Source organism: Populus alba, chromosome 19 (assembly GCF_005239225.2).
Source record: "Populus alba chromosome 19, ASM523922v2, whole genome shotgun sequence".
NCBI lineage: Eukaryota > Viridiplantae > Streptophyta > Magnoliopsida > Malpighiales > Salicaceae > Populus > Populus alba.
Genome location: NC_133302.1, coordinates 727,494 through 733,684, shown reverse-complemented (window position 1 = coordinate 733,684; position 6,191 = coordinate 727,494). Strand labels below are relative to the sequence as shown.

The 6,191-nt window shown below is 37.0% G+C and overlaps 1 pseudogene; it reads right to left on the bottom strand.

Moving 5' to 3' along the window:
• Window positions 1-206: 206 nt before the first annotated feature.
• LOC140955130 (disease resistance protein At4g27190-like) lies at window positions 207-4,248 on the bottom strand (annotated as a pseudogene).
• Window positions 4,249-6,191: the final 1,943 nt, after the last annotated feature.

Sequence of the window (6,191 nt, the reverse complement as noted above, 5' to 3'; positions counted from 1 at the left end):
AAATAGATTTTTTAAAAAAATATTTTTAAATAATTACCGACAAAATTACATACGGTATTTTGCCAAGGGAAAAATGTTTTTTCCATTGGTACTAATTTTTTTTAATTAACAACGGACTTACCGACAGACAAAAAATTACCGATGAAAGATTCACCGAGTTGGTGATTTCATTGGTAAATTAATTACCAACGGAATGACAGTGCAAATACCGACGGAAAAATCCGTCGGTAAATATAAAGATTATGGTAGTGTAATAAACTCAAATAAGCTTAAAATACATTAAAAAGCATAGCTTAAAAGGAGGAAAATATATGTATAGTTTGGGCAATGTCGTCTCCTACCAATCAATCTCTACAAAGGGCGGAAGCACCTAAACTTAAATTCGACATTAGCAGAACTCTACAAAGGGGAGAAGAACTTCCTTAGCTTTAGGATGGTCCCATTCCAAGACTGACTCCCACCATTCTTCAGGTACTGCATATATTTCTCTAAGAGAAGGGGGAGGAAATAGCCCACCATTTTCAAGAAACGGAAGATAAATTGGTATCCTCTTCAGCTTCTCACAATTCATTACGTGAATTTCTTCAAGAGAATCACATCTCAGTTTTGCCCTGCAAATGCTTTTTAGTTCTGGTAAACAATACAATTTCAGAATTTTTAAGTTTTTGAATTCGTTGTTGCTGCTGCTTTCTTCACCTATAACCCCTTCTTCATTCGATCTTGTCCCAACTATTATCTCCTCCATTTTCTCACAATTACAAACTTCAATTTCTTCTAATTTTACGAGGCTTGGCAGCAAGACAAGAGGGAACAACTTCTTCATACTCTTACAACCATAACAATGAAACTTCTTAAGACTAGAAAATATACCATTGTAAGATGGAGTAGAGTAAAACCAAGAAGATGAAACCAAGCTCTCCATGATATTGCAACACCTAATATCGATATCCTCCAGTTCAGTTGCATACTTTATTAGAGAGGAAACATCGCATAAACTTGTTGCATCATCACAATCACAAATGACCAGTCGTTGAATGTCCTTTGGGAACATGATCTGAAAATCTCCATCTCTATTTACACTCAAGTTACTGAAAACAATTGTTTTACTTCTACCATGATAATCTCGATAATCCATTGAATGCCCTACCCAGATGTGGTATGTGCTTAGTGATTGGGTCTCATCTCGAGATTTGAGATACTCCACGTAGTCAGAGTAACCTTCAAAACGGCATTCCAAAGTTTCCAACTTTCTCAAGCATCCTACTTCCTTTCCTTTAACTGTTATCGGAGCATATCGTAACATTCTAACATAAGGAAACGTCTCTAATTTCAAGATTTGCAGGTCAGATAGCTTAGGTAACAACCCACTGGGAAACTCTTTCTCACAACATCCATTCATTCCAAGATATTTTAGGTTGCATAGACATTCCATGCCTTGAGGCATCTTTTCAAGTTCAGTGCGAGTGAGATCTAACCTCTTCAATGCCTTGAGCTTTTTCAAGGATGGTACATGCCTCAACTCCCTACATTCTTTGAGCAATAATACAGTGAGACTCACCAATTCAGAGACAGAGTCAGGCAGTTTTGTGATATATGTACGAGACAGATCAAGAACCTTGAGCCCATGCAACTGCTCAAAAAATGAATCTGCAATATGCACCAGTGGATTTCTGCGCAACAATAGAGTTGAAAGACTGGGACACCTTGGTGAATGACCGGAAGGAATTTTTTCAATTTGGTTATACATCAGTGAAACTCTCGTAAGATTCTCTGTCCACTCCTCTGCACCCGGCAATTCTCTTAATTGTGCACCTGCTTTAACCATGTCTAGAGAGTTATCTTCCAGTATTTGAATGGCCATATCCCTAATCAAGTCATGCATCTTGACATACCCTTTCTTAGCACTTTCCAATAGGCAGACTCTTTCAAGTTTATTAAGCATCGAGTGGCCTTTGTTAAACTCTGCCTCCCTACTATTCAACCCTTTTATCACTCCCTCGTCAATCAAATAAGCTATCAAATCCTCTCTACGGATCATGAAGTCTTCAGGGAATACTGCACAGTACAAGAAACATTGTTGCAGTGCTGACTCCTTTAAGTGCATATAACTAAATCTTAATATTTGGAATACCTCCTCATCCATGTCCTCCCAAACCCTTGATTGTTTCAGTTCCTCTAAAGCATTCCTCCACTCACATATGTCATCCACTCCCCTCATAGTTCCGGCCATCGTTTTAATTCCTAGAGGCAAACCAGCACATTCACTTGCCATAGATTTTGCAATTTTCTTCCACTTCTGGAGGAATACATCCAAGTATCTTTATGAACAGAGCCCAAGCTTCTTCCATTGAAAGAGGCTCCACTTTGATTATCTTCTTGCAGACCATCTGCTGGCAAACTTCAAATGATCGAGTTGTAAGAATTAGTTTGCATCCCTTCACTTGGATAGGAATTCCCACCTTATCAAAATCAAAACGGTTCCACAAATCATCTAAAATGAGAACCCACCGTTGTTTCTCAATTAATGCTTTTGACATTTTGGCAGCCCTTTTCCTCTCGTTGTCTTCATTTGAAAGATCTAAATGAATGTCCTTTGCAATAAGATTCCGCAATTTATAAACACTAAAATCCTGCGATACTGTGATCCAGTGAACATGAGGAAAAGTGTCAGGTTCTTGTAGAAGCTGATTGTAGATATGTGTGAGCAATGTTGTTTTGCCCACACCCCCCATCCCGTAAATGCCAATACTTGATGAGGCTTCATCATTCATTATCCACGACCAGATAGCATTCTTATTATTTTCAAACTCTCCACCTGCAAGTTCTTCAGTTAGAAACACATCTCGTCCGCTCTCATCGCCATTACGTTGAAGAACTTCACGAGTGCTATCTCTCACAGCAGGCTGCCCAGGGTCTCCAACCATGTTCACTAGTGGAGTACGGAGTTGATCATGATATTTTCCATGGGTAAGACACAGTGGATCAGTTGGTTGGGGAAGAATCTTCTTGAGGCTCATCGTGATTAACAAGTGGCCTCTCATGAGAACTACCTCTTACAACAGGCTGCCAAGATACTCTCTCCAGATGTTGCCCTTGTGGTGCCACATTGTCGACTTCAACATGTAAGCTAGCAGGTAATGGATCTCCTGGAGTCTCATTTGTGTTGCCTGTAAGCCCTCCAGAAGAGCTAGCTCCTGCACCCGGCTGCACTAGTCCTCCAGTCCCATTCTCTATAGCATCCTCCATTAACCATCTACCGAACTCTTCCAAACTTCTTCCAAATGCGTGACCCATTCTATCTGCTGCTTGTGTCGTTCCTGCATCTCCTGCCACATTGTCGACTTCAACATGTAAGCTATCTATCCTTTCTTCGAGCTCTTTGACGGAAAGAGCTTCTTCTTGTTGTGCCCCATCATTGCTTGACGTTTCTGTGATTCTATGGTTCTTTTCTGGAGGGCCATCAACAGCAGCGAACGCTGCTTCTCGAACCAGTTCTGGCACTTTGTCACAAATTGTAGTTCCACGCCTTGGAACTCCTGACCAATGAAACTTGAACCTGGTAATCGGAGTTAGCTTGGAGAATAAATGACCACAAAACTTACACCGCCTACTATCATCAGGCATCTCCTCAACATGCTCCCAAAATGAACCCTTTGGCAGAACCATTTTCTCCTTTTCTTCTGTGGCCTGCAGAGGGGAAAATAACAAATTCATTTATTTGGAGACAATACTGAAATAAGGATTACATTCCATGGAAGACAAGGAGATGTTATTTGGAGACAATACTGAAATAAGGATTACATTCCATGGAAGACAAGGAGATAAATCTCCAAAACAGAACTAAGCAAAGGAAAAGACCGCATATATACACACACACACACACACACACCTTCTGGTCTGATAATTAATATGATATTGTGTCTTCAAAAGAATGCCCTTGCCGCTGTGTGACAGAGATGATAATTGAAGTTGGTAGCAAAACAAGCTGTGAGAACAAAACAACAATTTCAGCTTTGAAAAGCAGAAACAATCATTTAATTATTTTCCCTAGAGAAATAAAACAAGTTGTTAGCAAAAATCGTTGCCATAATATGTGAAAAACTAAACTGATCGAAGCTGTAAAACAAAGCATATGCAATTAAATCGATCATTAGGAACAAGTATAAATTCTACAGCTTGTTATTAATTTAATATAAAAAAATAAACAGGGAGGCCCTTAACTATATATTTTCCTGTAGAGATGTACTTTAAGCAGAGAAATATTTATAGTAAACATTGGATAATTGAAATAATTGTCAGAAAAAAGAGACTACCAAGCAATCTAAAATAAAAATTTGAATAAATTATCATTATTTTTAAGATAAGAAGTTGAACTTGATAGCGAAATGAACATTTAAGAACAAAGCTATAATATTTGTTTGAGTTCTAACTTCTAAGATTGATTAAGAAACACATACAATTAAGTTCCACTTCGTTTCGGAAGAGCCAAAACAAATAGGTGTAGAAACAAAATTAGTGGTAGAAAAACAAGAAAATAAATCAGGATTTACCTTGCAAGCAGAAAAGATGTTGAACTCCAGAAGAGACGATTTGATTCAATCAGAAAAGGAAGCACAGACCATGAGACAGGTTTAAGAAATTTGGTGAGGGTTCAAGCTTTGGTAATTTAGGATGAATTGAAAGAGAAATGAATGTGAAATGGAAATGAAAAGAAAAGAGGGTGCTTTGGTAATTTTTCATAGCTTTTTGCAGATCTAGAAAGTTTAAACAAGTAATGGGGCCTTTCTGCTTTATGTCACTTTCTGCTTTATTTATCCACATTAACTATTCAACGTGTTCACATTACACTGCTTCAAATCCTTGAGTTTACTGTTTGATGATAAAACAACAGTGTTATGTACTTTTTTAAATAAAAAGTCAGAACAATTAATGAAGATCGAAACTTCGAAGAAAATCACTTGGCCAGAAATAACAGTACTGCTCGGGTCAGCTGCTAGCATGGATACACATATGCTACTTGGGGAAATTACGCATTTCCTATATCAGCATAAAAAAGGAACAATCCTATTTTGTTGTTTTAATTTAATCAGAACTGCAAACTTAATTTTAGTCTGTCAGTAACAGCTGATCTCATAAAGGAAAGCACAGGCAATTAATTGATTAACATGAAGGAGGAATAGATAGTTACCCGTTTACTCTAAAGAAATAAAACAATAGGGCAAAACCCTTTTGCTTTCTTTGTCCAATATGCAATTATTACTCCCACTGTCTCCTGGAAACTACCATACAAAGGGGCTTTGTTTGTCCATTATGCAATTTGAGGAAGAAGTATAAATAAGTTTTTTTTTAACCCTAAATCTAAAATAGTATTCTCTAAAGACAATCAGCCGCACTCTTTTACTCTCTGCATCTCTATTTTCTCTGATTTTCCTCTATATTCACATCCCAAAATTGTTAGCTCCTGCTGCTCCATGCTCCTCTGTTCTCCTATCAAATTCACACTTTTCTTCACTTTTGATTTTAATTTTTTTACTTCTTCCATCAAAGGCACGCACTCAGTACAAGAAGTATCTACCACTGCCTTCCTTCAGATTCAAAGCGGCACTCAACTAAGGGACTTCGGGCCAGAAGAAAGTAATGTTTACTGACGGGATGAGGCGAAAGAGATCCCTCTCTTTACTTTTACTTTTGCTTTTAATCTTCTTTTTTTCTTTTTATTTCTCATGTAACCTTAGATTGTTATGTCAAACTAGTAAAAAAAAAATTGTGAGGACAACAATTGAACTAGAAAGTGCAGAAAGATGCTTTCCTTTAGTCATTAGCTTGCTTGGAAGGGAAGAAATGCCAGATTTCCCAATATTCAAAGTACAAGTGTGTAATGTTTTGAAAAAAAAAAGGAATAGAAAAAAAGAGAGGAAACAAAGCCTTTGAAGGTTTAAAAATATATATAAATGAATAAGGAGTATTTTGGTAATTGAATAAAACCTTACTAAGTATAAATAGAAGGAAAAAAGAAAGAGGGATTTGAAATTTAAGAGTGAGAACCGGCAAGAGAAAAGAAAAGGGAAAGAAAAAGAAGAAGAAGAAAGAGGGAAAGATAAATAAAAGAGAAGAGAGTTATAGAAAATAAGTTTAAAATGTAATATTTATATTCTGATGTGTATAAATATATTTTTTTAGCTTTGATTTAC